Below are 17,389 nucleotides of genomic sequence, written 5' to 3'. Positions count from 1 at the left end.
GTTAATTTCAACAGGAAAAAAAATACACTCAAAATGCAAGCAGCGCTACAGCAACACAAAAGACAACAAAAAGATTTGAACTACCAAAGAGAAGTGCTAGGGTATCTTAAGGTCCTTCTAACAGCCAAATAAATTGTCTCTTCTGCGGTATTACAGTCACACCAGGAAGTGCTGGTATTAGTTATGTGAAAACAGAAGTAATTGTGAATAGTATTATTGAGTGTTGTAATAGTCGTTTAAATGAACGGGTGAGTATCTGAAAGGAAGAATAGAATATTATGGACATTACCTGCACACCGCTGACTGTGTTTACCATCACTCTTGTAGCAGTAATTTTCGTTCTGAGCTTTGCATACTGCTACAGTTCCATAATGACTAAGAGGCGAAACGCAGTAGATCTGGCCGACCCAAAAACAAAGATTAAGAGCAAGCATTTTTCAAAGTTCGATCTTATCTAGAAAATAATGACGATGAACCCTTTCTTTCATACCTGATTTCCTGTAAAGATTGTTAAATGGTATTTTGTAGGTAAAATATAAAATATGATGACCGGAAAACCAGTACAGAGGGCTTTACGTGGACATCTCTTGTTAGACAGATGTCTCAACTTTCTAATTGTCTCAGATCTAGAAAAGAAAAAACAGCGCACAATTTGTGTCACTAGTGAATGAAGCAGAAACGCTATATTCATCAATGATATTGAAACAGATTACAATCGAAAGTGACAAAGTCGGATACGCTGATCGAAATAAAGAAAATTATTGACACAAGAAAGACAGAATTTGGCCACAGGTCAGAAACAAGTTTACTTTGGACTAACTATCAGAAAATGTTGCAGGTTGCCCGATCACTCATCAAAGCAGATCGCACAGGGTCCTGGATGATGCACCTGCAAGCGGTGTTAGACTGTCTGCCAATATTTGCTGCTGCTGGACACTATAACTACCTAAAATCTGCATATATCTATGTGCAAGAAATGAGTCAACTGCAGAGCCGCATACTGATGTATATACCGCATTTGCCAAGAGATTCCATGTGATTCGCCGCAGTAACCAGTTTCGGGCAGGCCTTAGTCCAGATCTAGTAATCGAGCAGACATTAATGAGATCCTTAAAGAGCAGTGGCAGGTTGATCTACAGAAGTGGCATGACTGAAGAAATGCATGCTTTGTGGACAATGTCCACACCTACCTCATCTCAATATCACGATGCCATGCAGGAATTCAATGGTCTTACATACACAACCAGTCATCAGCATCGAGAAACAACATTGCCAAAGATGAAAAGAGATCACTGAGACTTGGAGAAGATTAAAGAAAAACTTATAAGCTTTATGCCATTCTCACCAGACTCTTCTTTGAGAAATATTGTTACGGGTGTAATTGCCAAAGAGGATGTCAATGTGCATAATTCACAGATGATCGGAAAAAATATTGTACAAAATATAATTGGAAAACCAATTTTAATGTATCATTTAAAAGAAAAGACCAAGCAAAAACCCTTGCTAACGAGTCCAGCATTAAAATTGACAAAGACAGAACCATTGATCCTGCTCTTCTCTATCAACGATTTTTGGCTGTCAAAAACTTGAGAACATTCTTTAGAACGTGTATTGAGCTATGAGCTCAGTCCATTTGCAGTAGCCATGTTTAACGCCAAATAAATTTCGTAAAAGTGACAAAGCTCAACTGGCTCATACGATTGAGGTGTATATTACTAAGCAATCTAAACAAGCTATTATGGATTCGGTTTCAGCAACTGAACATTATGTGTTAGATGGTAGTTCACTTTTTCATCGACTGCCTTGGATAAAGAGCAAGAGTTATGGTGGCATTGCACGTTCATACGTAGAATTTACCATAAAACATAATGGTAAAGCAAATGTTATTTTTGACTTTTACGAAGCTGGCCCTTCCATCAAGGATAATACACATCATCGAGGAGGCCAAATAACCCATTTCACTATCAGCTTCAATGAAGCAACAGTTTCTACCCACCCAACCAGGTACATTCTAGGAACGTGCCATTTAAGTTCCATATGTATCGTTTACGTACCTGGTACTTGAGAAATGTACATTTCATATGCATAGCATGTGTCGCTAGGTACGTACCTTTCGAGGAATTTCTGGCACTTGAAAGGTACTTTTACATGCTTCACTGGAATGTGAGGAATGTGAATGGCACATACCCCATGTACCACGGCCTGCTTGCGCGTAAGTTGTTTCGTATTGCGACTAGAGTTGCCAAGTTTGCCACTTTGTGGCTAGATGCGGCCACTTTGAGAACCTAGTTAGTCATAAAATTTTCAAAGAGCCAATAGTGTCTTTCTTTCTTTTTTTTCTTTTCTTTTTTCTTCTTTTTTTTAGAAATATGCTTTTCTCTTTTAGCCACGTTCTGAGTTTAGCCACATTTTAATATATTATATGTGTCATTTTGCTATTTTCTGAAGTTTCATGCATTTTCTAAGTTGTAACATTCTAAATCCCACTGTTAGAATTGTTTATCTCTATAACACAGTGTTATTCTCTATACGAAATTTCATCCAGTCTTGTAACTAGTTGAAACAGAACCAGCCGAGTTCAAATAACAGAGATAAAAGAACCTTCGTCACAACTTGAAGAAGAAGATGATATTTATCTCTGTGAGGGGAGTATTATAGGATTCGGATTTATTTATCATTGTCTCAGCGTGGAAGCTTGCTTTCTTCTAGCCATTCCTGGCCATTTTTAGCTATTCGTTGAAGCCACTTTTTCGCGTTGGTGTTCGCAACACTAAAAGCAACATTCATTTGTCTACACCCCACAAGTACATATTTATTTAAAGGAGGGAAAGATTGCAATTCAATTCTAAAGGTCAAAGATTCAAGTGAAACACTAATTTCAATATTATCATATTACAGTTATATTTACTTATTACATAAATAGGAAGAAGGCATCTGGATCTGAACGGTCGTGCCTATGAAGAAGGCGTTCATGAAATGAAATGAAAGCTGGCGGAGGCTGAACTTACAATCAACTTCATTTTCATAAGAATTTTCTTTTATTTCAGGTAATTATGCATGGAAATACACCGTATATTGTTTTATATATTCTCGATAAATATACTGCCAAATTTACGAAATTAAATATAGGTTCAAACTTTTGATATGTTCACTGGAAGAAAATATAAAATTATGTATAATTCTAGCACACAGAACATTTTATTTTCTCTGTAGTCTTAGTCTGAGTGCAGATATTTAAAATGATGAAGTTTGGGTATAACTACCGAAGCATCGTACAACTTTTTTTCTACCGGATAAAATAGTTTCTTTTGCATGGTAAGAAAAGGTAATTGAGTTGTAACCTAACCTGCGTGCAGATTAATGATACAGATTGGTACATAAATGCATGAAATATATAGCCTACTGCTTTCTCTTCATTGACTTTCGGCAAGATTCTAGAACACAGGTCCTCCATTTCATTTAGCTGTAATTAAGACAGAAAACAACGTGCCCTGGGAGGCTGTAACCCACTTTCCCTTGCTAACGCTCGCTCGGTACTACTGTCTAAATTAAATATTAAACTTTGATGCAGAAAGGAACAAACCTAGCTACTAACCTATATGGGGTACCTTCCCTTCACTTTCTGTTCCTTCAGCAGACATTGAGGTGTGCCTTGCATTCCCCGGTGGAGATTCACTTTAAGAGGTCTTGCGCAAAATAACCAACATATCTGTGCTTGGTGGCCACTAAAAAGAACGAATGCTATCTAAGGGAGTCAGTGCAGGAGCGGGCTACACAGGGATACGTCCGTAGAAGGCACACGCGTCAGCGATGGTGGGTCGCGTAAACGAGGATTGTGGAAAACCTGCTTTCATAATAAAAAATATACGTTTTAGTTAGTCATATGCGCATTACGTTTATTGCATATTGCCCTTTATTAATCTACCATAACTTAATGGGCGAATTTGTGCATAATCAGGTTCGACTTTAATTAATATATTTTCACGTAAATACGCATCTCACAGGTAAGAGCTCACCATATCGTGATTACTTACACACTACCCTATTAAAATATATTGGATTAAGTTCCAAAGTTGGTTGTCTGTTGCTAACAAAATTTTGAAAAGGGTAAACTTTACAACGCCCGCTCCAGCAGGTATACTCACTCAGAAATGAGAAATTACACTCTAATAATTTTATGAAAATGAATCAAAACTTACCTAACCTTAAGTTAACCCGTTCCTAACCCCTACCCTACTTATTTCTATCCTAATTTACTCTGGCCTACCGTACTCTACAATACTTTGTACAAGGGCCCTACTTATCGATGCGCAGCTGGAGCGTGTCTCGTAAAGTTTACTCTTTGAAAATTTACCGAGTTTAAATGAATAACTTTCTTGTTTCTGTGCTTGATAATGGGACGTATTCCGAAGTTGGTCGTCCGCCTAGTTCTTGGCTAGAAGCTTAATAATTGGGTCCTTTCTGTTCCAAAGTTTGATATTTAATTCACATTTATTGCCGAGCGAGCGTTAGCGAGTGAAGTCGGGTTAGAGCCCGCAGGACACGTTGTTTTCTATTTTTCTTACAGCTAAGTGGGAAGGGGGACTTGTGTTCCAGAACCTTGCCGGCAAGTTGGTTATGTACTTACCGTTACATTGAAAAGTATAACTTTTTCCATCCTTCTTTACAGTTATTTGCTTACCACATGTTTTACAATTTACTTCTAGATTTATTAAGCCGTGACTTTTACTTACTTTTAATAGATTTTTCTGATTATCACCAGCCATGTTCACAACAAAGAAATGCTCATTACATTCCCATAATCCTACTATGAGAAATCCTTGCCCCACGTAGTTCTCTCCGCTTCCCAAATAGTTCCATGTTTAGAACTGTTTATATAAGAAAATAAACACAAATTGCGCTCTCGTTATACATTATCAAGCACAAAAACAAGCAAATTATTCATTTCTTTCCTTTAAATTTTCAAAATTTTGCTACAATCGACCAACTTTGGAACAACCCTTGATACTATATAAGGAGAGCAAAGTTGTGTTAATTTTTTACGTATATACGCAGTTCTATACATGAAACTATTTGGCAAGCAGAGGGAACTACTTCGCGCAAGGTTACCGCATGGTAGGATTGTGGGTATGTAATGAACATTATTATTGTAAACATGGCTGCAGGTACTCAAACATCTGATGTAACAGTATTCCAGTTTTGAAACAATAAGTTAATAATCAAAATTAATAAATCTAAAAATAAATTGCAGACAATGTGGTAACCAAATAAGTACAAAGAAAGTTATACTTTTCAAAATTACTCCTAAAATTAGACTAAAAGTCGGAATATCGGAGAGGTGTCCGATACAGTTTTCCGAAATTTACTAAGATGGTAAACTATATGTAAAATTTCCAAACTTACTACTAAAATTAGACTATACTTGTAAAAAAGTCAGCATGTCAGAGGGGAGTCCGATTCATTTTTCTTTGGTGTGGGGAGAAGGCGGGCGGGGCAACGGCCCAAGCCCCGAAGTAAAGGGGAGCAAAATTGAGGAGGGAAAAAAGTAAAGATAGAATGTTCGTTCGGAAAGTAAGTTCCGTTTGGTAATAAAAAAGAAATAGAGTACAGATTAAGAAAGCATTTTTGCACAAAAATCAAGAACACTTGCACTACTTTTCTACATAACTCCCGTAATTTTCCAGGCATTTTTCATAGCGTTGCCTAAGTTTGATTCCTGAGACATAGGGTGTTGCCGCCTGTGTTGTCAATCATCTGGTAATGTGTTCTTTGAACTTTTTATTGTTGAAACGCTTAGCATCAAGTAAAAACTCCAGATGCAGAAAGAGATAGAAGTCGCTAGGAGCGAGGTCGGGACTGAACGCAGGATGGCTGAAAACGTCCCAGCCAAAGCTTTCATGGAATTATTTGGCCATATTCCCAGTGTGTGGTCGGGCGTTTTCTATACTCTCTTTTCTTGCTGAGAATAATTGGGCGAAACCACGCTTTGAACGGGCAACCGGACAGTCCCGATTTCTGCTCCTCTTAACACATTGGGGTTCCAATCCCCTGAAACTTGAAACATTTATGTATTTTACATAACTTCAGGCGAAATTTATGTATGTTATGTGTATTTCGTGTTGTATACTCGTGCTGCATCACCTTTTTCTCTGTCCCATATTAACAACTTTCGTTAAAAAAAAAAAAAAATGTACATTTTTGATGAACATTGATGTCCATAATGATTATTAGGAAACATTGTTTGGGATCGACATCGATTAAAGTGTAGGGGTTAATTCATAATGCAAACCCAATTTCGAAGTTTGTACTGCAATGATATAATTAGCATTCAATACGAATTTCTTACTTAGCAACAAGTTGTATGCAAGAAATATGGGAAATATGGGATAAAAGGGAACACTTAGAGCATGAAGAAGAGAAAATGGGCTGCAACGAATGAAAACCAGCGCCTCAAATTAAAACATGCAGGTGCATATAATGCAACCAATTTTCCCTTCTCGTACAATGTCCTGAGTGTTCCCTTTTCGTAGGGCTAAGGAAGGAAGTCATTTCCGGAAGTCGACCTATATATCGTAATTTAGCGAACTTGCTGTAAAACTGTGACTACAATATGTCTTTCTCTTTGCTGCATAGTATACCATGTTGGGAAAACGTAGAATTCTTACATAGAGGTAGATTTTTTCTGAAATTACTGATCTCACATAGGAGAAAGTTCGATTACTGGCTTAGAACGTATAATTTAATTAATTCTTTACATATCGTTCATTACTCACAATTTGTTTTATTTATTTCTTTAAGGTACGAGAACTTGCCAAAGTAGGTGGGAAAGACACCAGGAATATTACTTATAGGCTCCTCCGAAAATTGTTGAGTAACAACCTAGCTCAAAAGTACAGCTGGCTTGGAGCAAAGGGAAAGACTGTTCTATCTACTTTAAAAATTGGACAAATCATACTTGGTAAGTATTTTCTATGTATGTGTGTTTCTTGATAATAAATGTTTAACCTATAAACAATATAGTAGTTCTGCGAACGATAGTCCTCGCTTATTTCGCATATAGAATTTCAATATTAGTCTGGCATATTGGATTGGGTGAAAGCCAATTTTTCACTTCGTATGTGTTTTTCCTAATTCATCCCAAATTTGTTTTCTCTAGCTCCAGTTTTGTAGGCTGAAAATTTACGCACGTCAGCACTACCAACTTAATTTGCACTTTAAGGGGCGTTTTCACCTGAGGCGATTTCCGTTGTTTTTAAAACACGTCAGTAGTATTTCACTTCATATTTTACTTGACAGTAGAAGAGTTGCAAACATGTAGTATGAAGAAAGCTGAGAATCGAACTCGTCAAACACTATGTTGACGAAGAGGCAGAAAAGGGAAAATTGAATTTTTTTCTTATATTTGATTTGTATACCGTTTATTTTTAGGTATTAAATATCTATTTTTTCATAATTCTGTACCTACAGGTACATTAACTTTTAGGTAGAGTGGGCGATGACGATATATCAGACACAAAATAAATGAAAACTTTACGCACCGCAACGTAGTAAAATGAATAAAAGTAGTTTCATTCACTTCATATTACTTTCGTCAGTTGTATTAAAAAAGGATATACAGGTCTGGAGTAGGACGTGGTTACGAAATGAAAGGAATAAAATCAGGAAGATAGTTTTTCAACATTTCAGATCACTACAGAACCTAACTTCATACTGTGGTGGCCTTACGTATTGAAAAATACTCTTCCTGATTTTATTCCTTTCATTTCTTAACCACGTCTCATTCCGGATCGTGTATGCTTCTCTTTTAAAACTACGACTGACTGGTGGTGATGTGAAGTCAATGAAACTACTTTTATTCATTTTAATACATTGTGGTATATATTTAAACTTACATTTATTTTGTCTTACGTTCCTTGTTTTTTCACAGATGTCGTTCGTGTGCACGCCTGCGAAGCTACGGATGCTCAAATTGTAGAACCGATCCAGCGCTGGCTAGTAAAGGCGAAACAAAGAGCAATGAAGGAAAAGGAGTACGTATAAAATTCAACTATTAAATTGAACATATGCACCTAACACTTCTTATCCCACAATAAAATTTAGACGGCTGAAAACAGTTATCTTAATGTGTAGAAGTAGGGAAGATAAAATACCTTAGATCTCAAGAAAGCAAAAAAGCGCATCATATATATCCTCATGTGTATAAGTGATGTGAGTTCAATGTATCAACTTGGCCCTTGACAACAAGATAATTTAGGAGTTACTTGTTATTATTTGTGCCTAAGTTAAAAGATGGTTTCTTAAGAGTAATCCCCATTTAACCATGTTGTTTCTTAAACATTTACATAAATTGTTACATTTACACGTATCTTGACTTCAAGAGCCCGAAGACGTAGACTTACAAAATCAATGTAATTACGGTCACCTTAAGGTGTGACAAGTTTTTTTTTTTCTTCTTTTAAAGAATAAGATATAGAATTTCTATAATCTACGCCTCCTTTAGCTGTGCTCAGTCTCGAATTGCTGCATGCTTTATTTGTGGTAGACAGCGTGGGACTGTATTGCATGTAATGTAGTGAGTTACAGAGACATGTTTACAGATTTTATTTGCCAGCTTTAACAGGCCAACAGCATGGCTCTACGTTCCACAGAAGCCGTCTCACAATCACTCTTTTGCGGACTAATTTTAATAATTGTATCAGCAGTTTTCGTAATTTCCCCTCGGTAAAGCTACGATTTGATACTATTTATTTTTTTTGGGGGGGGGGGGGGTTGACATTAATGATCCGTGTTTCCTGACAATCCAGAAAGTATTCAGGTACTTAAGCATAATATTGAGCGAGCTGTTTGTGAAATCACGCCACAAACCATCTAACAAACGTATACTGCAAAATCAGGTTGACAGGATCCGCTACTGCCAAGCAATTTTAGACAGGTATTTGAATGAAATTATCGTCCATACTTAATCGGAAGGATACAATTTACAATAAAGCTACAAACGTTCAATCATGCTGAATAGTGTTTCTTTGCGACTTTTAAATAGAAACCAGCCGATGGTTCATCCTTTCTGTTGAAATATTTAAGATTTGAGAAATGATTTTTATTTTTTTTTTATTTTAAACGATTAGAATAAAAATATAAACATTACTTAGTGTAGCTTCTAGCACACGGTTTAGATTTCAGTATTCCTTTCATACTTCACTGGGAATAAAATCTGAAACTATTTTTGCAGAACCTTGTAATTATTTATTCACGTAATAAGATCATTGTAATATTACAACTTAAAAAAACAAAAACAACCATGATGTCAAATGTTTAAAAAGCACTAGCTATTGCTTATTCTTGCAAGGATTTTATCTCCTTTCAATAAACTTCATTTACTATGTGCTTATTTTGGAACTCACTTTAAAGGAATTTGAACTATAAAAAGGTCAACATTACAGGAAATGTTTTCACTACACACTTAAATCCTGTTGCCAGTTCAGTTCAATTCAATTCAATGTTTTCATCCTTTTGATAATGCAGACAATTTAAGAATACTATGAGAGGAGGAGGATGTTTCTTTTTTCCATTTTGAATAGAAAACGAAATTTATGTTTAGATACTGTGAACTTGCAAGCTAATCATTATTATTTGATTTATTTTTTTTCTTTTTTTAGAGACGTCAATCTGTAACGACCATCATCGTTTGGAGACCTTTTTGTTCCCCCGAGAAGGATTCGTCAGAAAAAAAAAAAAACTTCAGAAAGTAATGTTAGTACTTATGTATGAGAGGAGATAATTTGAGTTTTTGTGTTTTTCTGTATAAGAATTATATTATTAAAATTAGTATTTAAATATATTTTTGTCGCTTTGTTATTTTATTCTTAAAAACAAAAAAATGTAATGAGGGATTGTCAGCCGCGTGAATGAGAGAGATGTTAGAGTTAGTCGCGTGAGCGACAGGCATGGTTTTCCTCTCGAGGCTTCGTCGGTGGTTCTCGATCGGTGTGTTGTTAGTTTGGTGAAGAACAAGGAGTTTGAATGCCTCTGAATGGGAAACCTATTTTGTTCGATTATAATGAAAACAAGAATTATTCTTAATAATGTTTTTGGCGAAAGTGTTAATTCAGTTTGTGTTCTTTTTTTAAAAAAAGAGGAAAAAAGAACGACTTTTCTAAGAGAATTCTGGTTTTATTTTTGAAGATGATTAGACAAAAATATTTGATTGCTTATTTTTTGGTAATTAATAATTGAATAGTTATTTTGAAAAATTGAGAATTCAGATTATAGATTTGGAGATTTTTCTCCGAATTTTCTCTCTCGGGCTTGGCTGTTTGAGATTAAATCTACAAAATATTTTTTATTTTATTTTATTTTATTTTTTCGATTTGGTTTCATTCGAGTTGGACTACGGGGATTGGGACGGTTACATCAGAGAGAAGATAAAGACCAGACATTAAAAAAAAAGAAAGAGTTATGTTCTTGCATTGATAATGCGGACCAGTGTTCTAGAAGTATCTCTTAAAGAGAACTTTAGAAAAGGATTTACCCTCGCACTGCTGTGCTCAAAGTAAAGAGTTACCCATTTATGAGAACTAAAATTATTTTAAAGTTGTGTATTGATACTGAAATTAAGAGAATGAAGTGTTTTAAGCGTAGATCAATATGAAGTTAAACTATACGTAAAATATGTAAGTTAGCGGTAAAATTGCACTAAATTTACATCAATGTTGATATTTCGGCAGGTCCGGATCCTCCAAAATCCCCTTTCGTAGCCACGGGGGCGCAGTGGCTCAGTGGTAGAGCGTCCTTGGTGCTTGGGTTTTTGGTTCGATCCCAGCTTGCGCCGTGTAAACTTTGTGGTGGACAAACACTGTGCTCTGGTTTTTATCGGAGTTCTTCCGTTTCCTCCCACTCTTCATTCCAAAATTTCTCATCACCGTCTCCTTTAGCCTAACTTGCATAACCGTCGAACGTAAAACTGGAAGATTTCATTTCCTTTCGTACACCACTTCCTACCTGGTATATATTATGTTTGACTCTTACCACACACACACACACATTACCCTAAGACAGTGCTGTTCAACCTTCTTTTTCTCACGTACCCGTGGACACAATTCATCATCCAATTGTGTACCAGCTGTAGATAAATTAAATCGAAATGAGCTTATTAAATCTTCGGGGGTACGCGTACCTCTGGGGATACGTAATCCGAAAGTAATCATATTTTGAAATCAAAGCAGAACATGTGTTGATTAATAAGAGAGAGACAAATAGAGAACCAGCAAACGGACAATCAGTGTACAAATCAAAAGACTATTTACAGGGGGATAAAGTGCACATTCCCAAAAAAATTAACATGGGTAATTTCAAAATATGCTTATTTTCGGATTACGTATCCCCAGAGGTACGCGTACCCCCGGTTGAATAGCACTGCCCTAAGGAACATTACGGACATGCCTAGTACATTCCTGGCACATGCCAAGTAAATGTGTCAAGTACATACACGGTACGTGATATACACATAATTGATACATTCCTCGGTATGTGTCATGCACGTACTTTTGGGCGGAAGTAACCTTATTCCTTACATGTGTATTTCACATGTTTGGTCTATTCACGTACCTATCATGTACATTCCAATGTACCTCGAGGAACATTCTTTACACATGAACAGTATGTACTTGTGTTGGGTGGGTAGGGGGAAAAGGATGATTTTCCTGCCACAACTAGCAACAAACAGGAACTTTTCACATGGTGGCAGAAGAACTGCAGAAAAGTGGCTGCAGTGTTATCAATGCATCAGGAGATGCAGACGTAGACATCGTCAAAACATCTGTCAAGCCATCAGAACAACATTCAACAACATTGATTGGGGAGGATACATATTTACTCATCCTCCTTCTTTATTGTGCTCAGTTTGATAATAAAGGCCTATATTTTCGTTCGGACAAGTCTACACTTCATAAGATATATGACATCAATGAAATGAAACGTGTTCTGGGTGGTAATGTATATTCGCAACTGTTGTTCATTATGCTTAAACAGGATGTGATTCAACTTCGCACACATTTGGTGTAGGCAAGAAGTCAGTATTCCAAAGATTCATAAGCAGTGAAAAAAAATCAGAACTGTGGAAATGTGTTCCTGCTGCCACATCAAACAAAATCTGTTGTAGCATCGTTAGGGGTAAAGGTAATGGCTATCTTGTTTATACGCAGAAGTACTGACCTCTTTGCGCTACCAACTCTTCAGTAAAAGAAAAACTGTTTCTTCCATGTCACTCATCACCCCAGAGTGCCTTCCTCCTACTGAGTCCTCTACAAAATACCACAGCTTTAAGGTTTATTACCAAATCAAGGTTTGGATCAGAAATGACAGTGATATGAATGCAGTTGGTTTGAGGTGGAAACTATGGCACAATCAGTATATACCTGTTATGACTGATACATCTGTTGCACCAGAAAGTCTTCTTCATATGCTCCACTGTAATTGTTCAACTGCCTGCCTAACAAAACGGTGCAGTTGCAAGAGATATGGACTACCATGCACATCTGTTTGCAGACCTTGCCAAACAGAAAACTGAAAATATTTTCAATGAATCTGTTTGGGATGAAGAATGTAACAAGGACTATTCGTAAATACGTTAATGTTTAATAAAACGTATATTAATTTTGTGTAAACTAAGGAAAAAGAAACTATTCTTTACCATTTAGATGTAACAAATGTATTTTAAGACTATAAAAAATACACTTCAAATACATTAGAATGAAAACTGAGGAAACAAAATATTTTGAATGAAATAGTATGGGAAGAAAAAAATCTTACAATGATTGTTTGTAAATATGTTAAAGAAACATTCTGTTAATTTTTGCTAAAATAAGAATAAAGAAAGTACTGTTTAGAATTTCGGTGTAGCAGATGTGTGTTAAGTCCATAAAATTATGAGTAGACACTAGAATAACTTTTGTACGATGAAAACTGTAGGATGTGCTATTTATTGCCTACTTATAGGTTCGGTTAGGTATATTCCCAGAGTAGGATATTGGTAAATGCTTTGTTTTCTCGTAACTATTGAAGACTTCAGAATTTAATTTCTCACACATATAGTCTATTCATCATAGTAATTTTCTAGAAACATTAAGGTAGTGTACTTTTATCTAGGGCCGCTACAGAAGACGCAAAACTTCTGAAAAGGACATTTTTAGGGGATTTACATTTTTAGGGGATCTACTAAAGATTTCACAATGTAATTTGGCACGTACATAGCCTATATCTCATAGTACTTCTCTAGGATGGCTTGGGTCGTGTATTCTTATCCGGGGCCGCTTCAGAGGGCGCAAAACTTTGAAAAAGGGATTTTTAAGAGGGAAATTTCTCAAATTATTCTCAATTTCCCTTTTCACGTAGGTCATGCACACAATTGGATGGCACGACTTGAAAGCTTGTTTTATTCCGAAGAGAATGATGTACGAACCATAATCCTAGGATAAATAGTGGTGACCCAGTAGCTACTTGAATGAAAGTCTAAGATTGTGAAAGAGTTAACAACCATTTTGGACGCCATCTTGAAAATTGGGTCTTTCCGATGGTCAAATTTTGGTAAACTTTTAATATGTTATTCAGCACATTTGATACTACATAAAATCGTTGAGAAACCTTTTGTAGGAATTTTTTGAGGGTTAAACCGTATTTTCAGACGCTTACAATGTGAAGCTAACATTAAGTTTCGAAGAGGAGCTAAACAGATGAATTTGTTACCATTTACATCAGTTTTCAGACAGTTCACTATACTCTGAAATGGGAAGAAATCAAACTTGGAAACATTTTACTAAAGAAACTTCGACAGAAAGTGCAACATGTAAATATTGCAAAGTTAAAATAAGATAAAGAACAAAGATAACACAAGCGTGTTATGGAAACATTTAAAAGCACAGCAACCTACTATCAGTGAATCCTAGAAAAAGTTTTAACGAATTTTAGATATTAAATTTTATCATCACAATTTCAGATATAGGTTTGGATACGAATCAAGATCTGAGATTCGAATTTCGGATCCAGATCCGAGATCCGGATCTAGGTCCGGATCCGGCAAGATCCGGATCCGGATCTCACTGGATCCGGGATATCTGGATCCGAAAATTTTTGGCCATCCCTAGTTACCAGTAGTGATATCCAGCCGGTTCGCAAGGAACGGTCGTTAAAATATTTCGAGTTCGCAGACCCGTTTGTTAGACATACACACATATACACGCAGCTGGAATGGAGGGCTGATTGGATACAAAATTTTCACAGTCAAATACAAGTTACCTATTTAGAAAACCTTGCGTTGCTCTGGAATACCAGAAGATTAATTGGGGGGTGGGGAACAGTAAATTTCTTTTAAGTGTATTTGTTTTAAGAAAGTTTTATAGAGTTAAACATATGGGACCGTATGCAGAAAAATTTTGACGTATGATTATCGTCATACTAAATGTCTGGCTATGTGATACTAAAGGCCTGACTACTGCAGGAAACAGTCAAACTCTTTAGTATGGCACTAATCACGCGTCAGGACAACTCTGCATAAGGCCCATTATCACTTAGCTATGCTCAGTTGTTTTGTTTAATTTGAGGGTTTTCTGCATCTATTCCTTAATCTCAAATACTCGCCTATCAATAATGGGAATTGAGATTATATTAGTGAAATGGTGAGCATTTTTATATTTTGAAGCACATACATAGCATTATTATCAATTGTCGATCCATTCCTCGATGAAAGAGTTTCCAATACTTATAGACAACTTTACAGGCCCGCAACCAGAGGGGGGGTAGGTGGGGCCTGTCCCCCTAAACTTTTCGTGGCCCATCTAGACCTTAACACAAAATGCTATTATTTATACAAAAAACACAATTTAGCTATTTGTAAGAGAATTTTTAATGACTTGGCCTCCATAACATATTCATGCCCATCCCCCAAACTTCTGTGGCTGGTTGTGGGCCTACAACTATATATCTTGGACAATTTGTTTCCAATATATTCGCGGTGCTACATAATTTCGTCACACCACCTTGTATTAGCATGCTGTGTAGGTCACTATTTGTCACTTCTGATATCCAGCAAAAAATTGGTTTTGTCTTCCTTGTATGGTTTATTTCCTAAGAGAATTATATCTATCTGCCTATCCAGCTACTCTCTCTCTCTCTTTCACACATGCATATACAGGGTGTTAATGAATTATACCAACAAACTGTAAGAGATGATTCCTCACGTCAAAAATAAGAGAAAAAGTTCATATGGACCTATGGCGAAAATTGCATAGTTTCAGAGCTAGGGCTGTCCAAAATCGCGAAAAAGATAAATTTCAATAGGACCTAAGTAGATTCGTATACAAAAGTAAACAGTCATGAATATTCATGAGTGTTTACTTTTTTGACATGGTAGCACTTGGTAATACACGGCCGGTTGACAGTTTGAAGAATGGATACACCCTTTTTCCCGCATATTAATGACACATAATGTATGCAGGTGCGGGCGGAGGTAACATGACACATAATAAATTGGTTTCCGGTGAAAAGAAATGTTAATTGGACAAGCAGAATACAGAAAAAAGCTTTCGGAAATAAAATATGCAGATCACACACGTAGAACAAGGTAATTCATTAATATGCAGCACATGTAACGCGACAGCTGCTGTTGGAGAATATTCTAGAAATTGTGATCGTTGGTATGAGTGAAAGAAAGCAGTGGAAACTTCCAGATCTTTTTTCTAAGCTTATTATTGTTGGAATAGGGGAAAGAACACTCTCGAAACTTCTGGAAAGATTTAAGGGTATAAAAATAACGATTTATTTGCATGATTCGTACAACGCATAAGAGATAAGAAACGCAAATATACTGTTGGAAGAAGAAAATTGATACATAGAAGGCACCGGAAGAAAAAATCATTAGTAGGGACTAACTTTGTAGTTTTCTTGTATTATACTTGTTCATTTTTATATGGACAAGGGACATATTGTAATTGTCTGGAGTATAAGGGGACGGAACTGTTTGGTTTTAATCGGGAATTGATTGCGGATTTTCCGGCATTGAAAATGATATGAATTGGTGTAATTTTATGGAATTATAACGTGACTAAGATATAGTATAATGTAATATGGAGGGTACAGGGAATCAACATTTTTTATTGCACCGGGACTCGAATTAGTATTCTCCCACGTGGAGAACCGTACGCTAAATATTTTGCTTGCAGTGCGAACTTGTTACTTATACATAACTATGAATTGTGTATGACATAACCGTTATATATAAATTATATTGTACAGAAAGTTAGCAGAATGCGCCCCGGGAATCGAACCAGAGCTCTTCCACGTGAAAAGCCGTACGACAAACATTTTGCGTAGCAGATGTTGTTACTTATATGTAGCTATGAATTGTGTAAGACATAACAAGTATATATAAATAATATTGTACAGAAAGTTAGCAGAATGCACCCCGGGAATCGAACCAGGACTCTTCCACGTGAAAAGCCGTACGACAAACATTTGCTTAGCAGATGTTGTTACTTATATGTAGCTATGAATTGTGTAAGACATAACAGGTATATATAAATTATATTGTACAGAAAGTTAGCAGAATGCGCCCCGGGAATTGAACCAGAGGTCTTCCATCTGAAAAGCCGTACGATAAACATTATGCTTAGCAGATGTTGTTACTTACATGTAGCTATGAATTGTGTAAGACATAACAGGTATATATAAATATATTGTACAGAAAGTTAGCAGAATGCGCCCCCGGGAATCGAACAAGAGCTCTTCCACGTGAAAAGCCGTACGACAAACATTATGCTTAGCAGATGTTGTTACTTATATGTGGCTATGAATTGTGTAAGACATAACCGGTATATATAAATTATATAATATAGAGAGAGTTTGCAGAATGCGCCCCCAGGAATCGAGCCAAAGCTCTTCCACGTGAAAAGCCGTACGGCAAACATTTTGCTTAGCAGATGTTGTTACTTATATGTAGCTATGAATTGTGTAAGACGTATAACTGGTATTTAGAAAATATATGGTAAGAATTATTATTATTATTATTATTGTAAACTGTTGTGTTTTGTTTCATAAACGCTAGTGTAACAATGAGGTTATATGGCGACAGAACGTTTAACGTTACCGCAGATTGAACTTAAGGGTTTTTCATATTGAAAGCTAAGGCAATAAAAAGAGACCCGAGATTGTTTGAACATATTACCCATAATGAAATGTAGTAGTGAAGGTAAAACGGAAACTTTATACGTATATTTTGTAATTGGAAATCGTAATACAGCAAATAACGAATTCTTAATTTCTTCTATTGTTTTTAGGTGGAGAAGGAAATAAAAAATCTTAATAGAAACACTGGAGAACAAACCTTATTTTTCTGAATTGT

The 17,389-nt window shown here is 36.1% G+C and overlaps 1 long non-coding RNA gene across 1 annotated transcript; it reads left to right on the top strand.

The window, feature by feature from the left end:
* Window positions 1–2,632: 2,632 nt before the first annotated feature.
* On the top strand, window positions 2,633–9,838 carry LOC145694498 (uncharacterized). Its single transcript, XR_014133013.1, has 4 exons — window positions 2,633–3,047; window positions 6,799–6,958; window positions 7,928–8,030; window positions 9,657–9,838. It is a non-coding gene; the product is annotated as an uncharacterized LOC145694498 (long non-coding RNA).
* Window positions 9,839–17,389: the final 7,551 nt, after the last annotated feature.

This window comes from Thermobia domestica, chromosome 9 (genome assembly GCF_964235325.1).
Source record: "Thermobia domestica chromosome 9, izTheDome1.hap1.1, whole genome shotgun sequence".
Classification (NCBI taxonomy): Eukaryota; Metazoa; Arthropoda; class Insecta; order Zygentoma; family Lepismatidae; genus Thermobia; species Thermobia domestica.
Note: the sequence above shows the minus strand (reverse complement) of the source record. Positions and strands in the feature narration are given on the sequence as shown.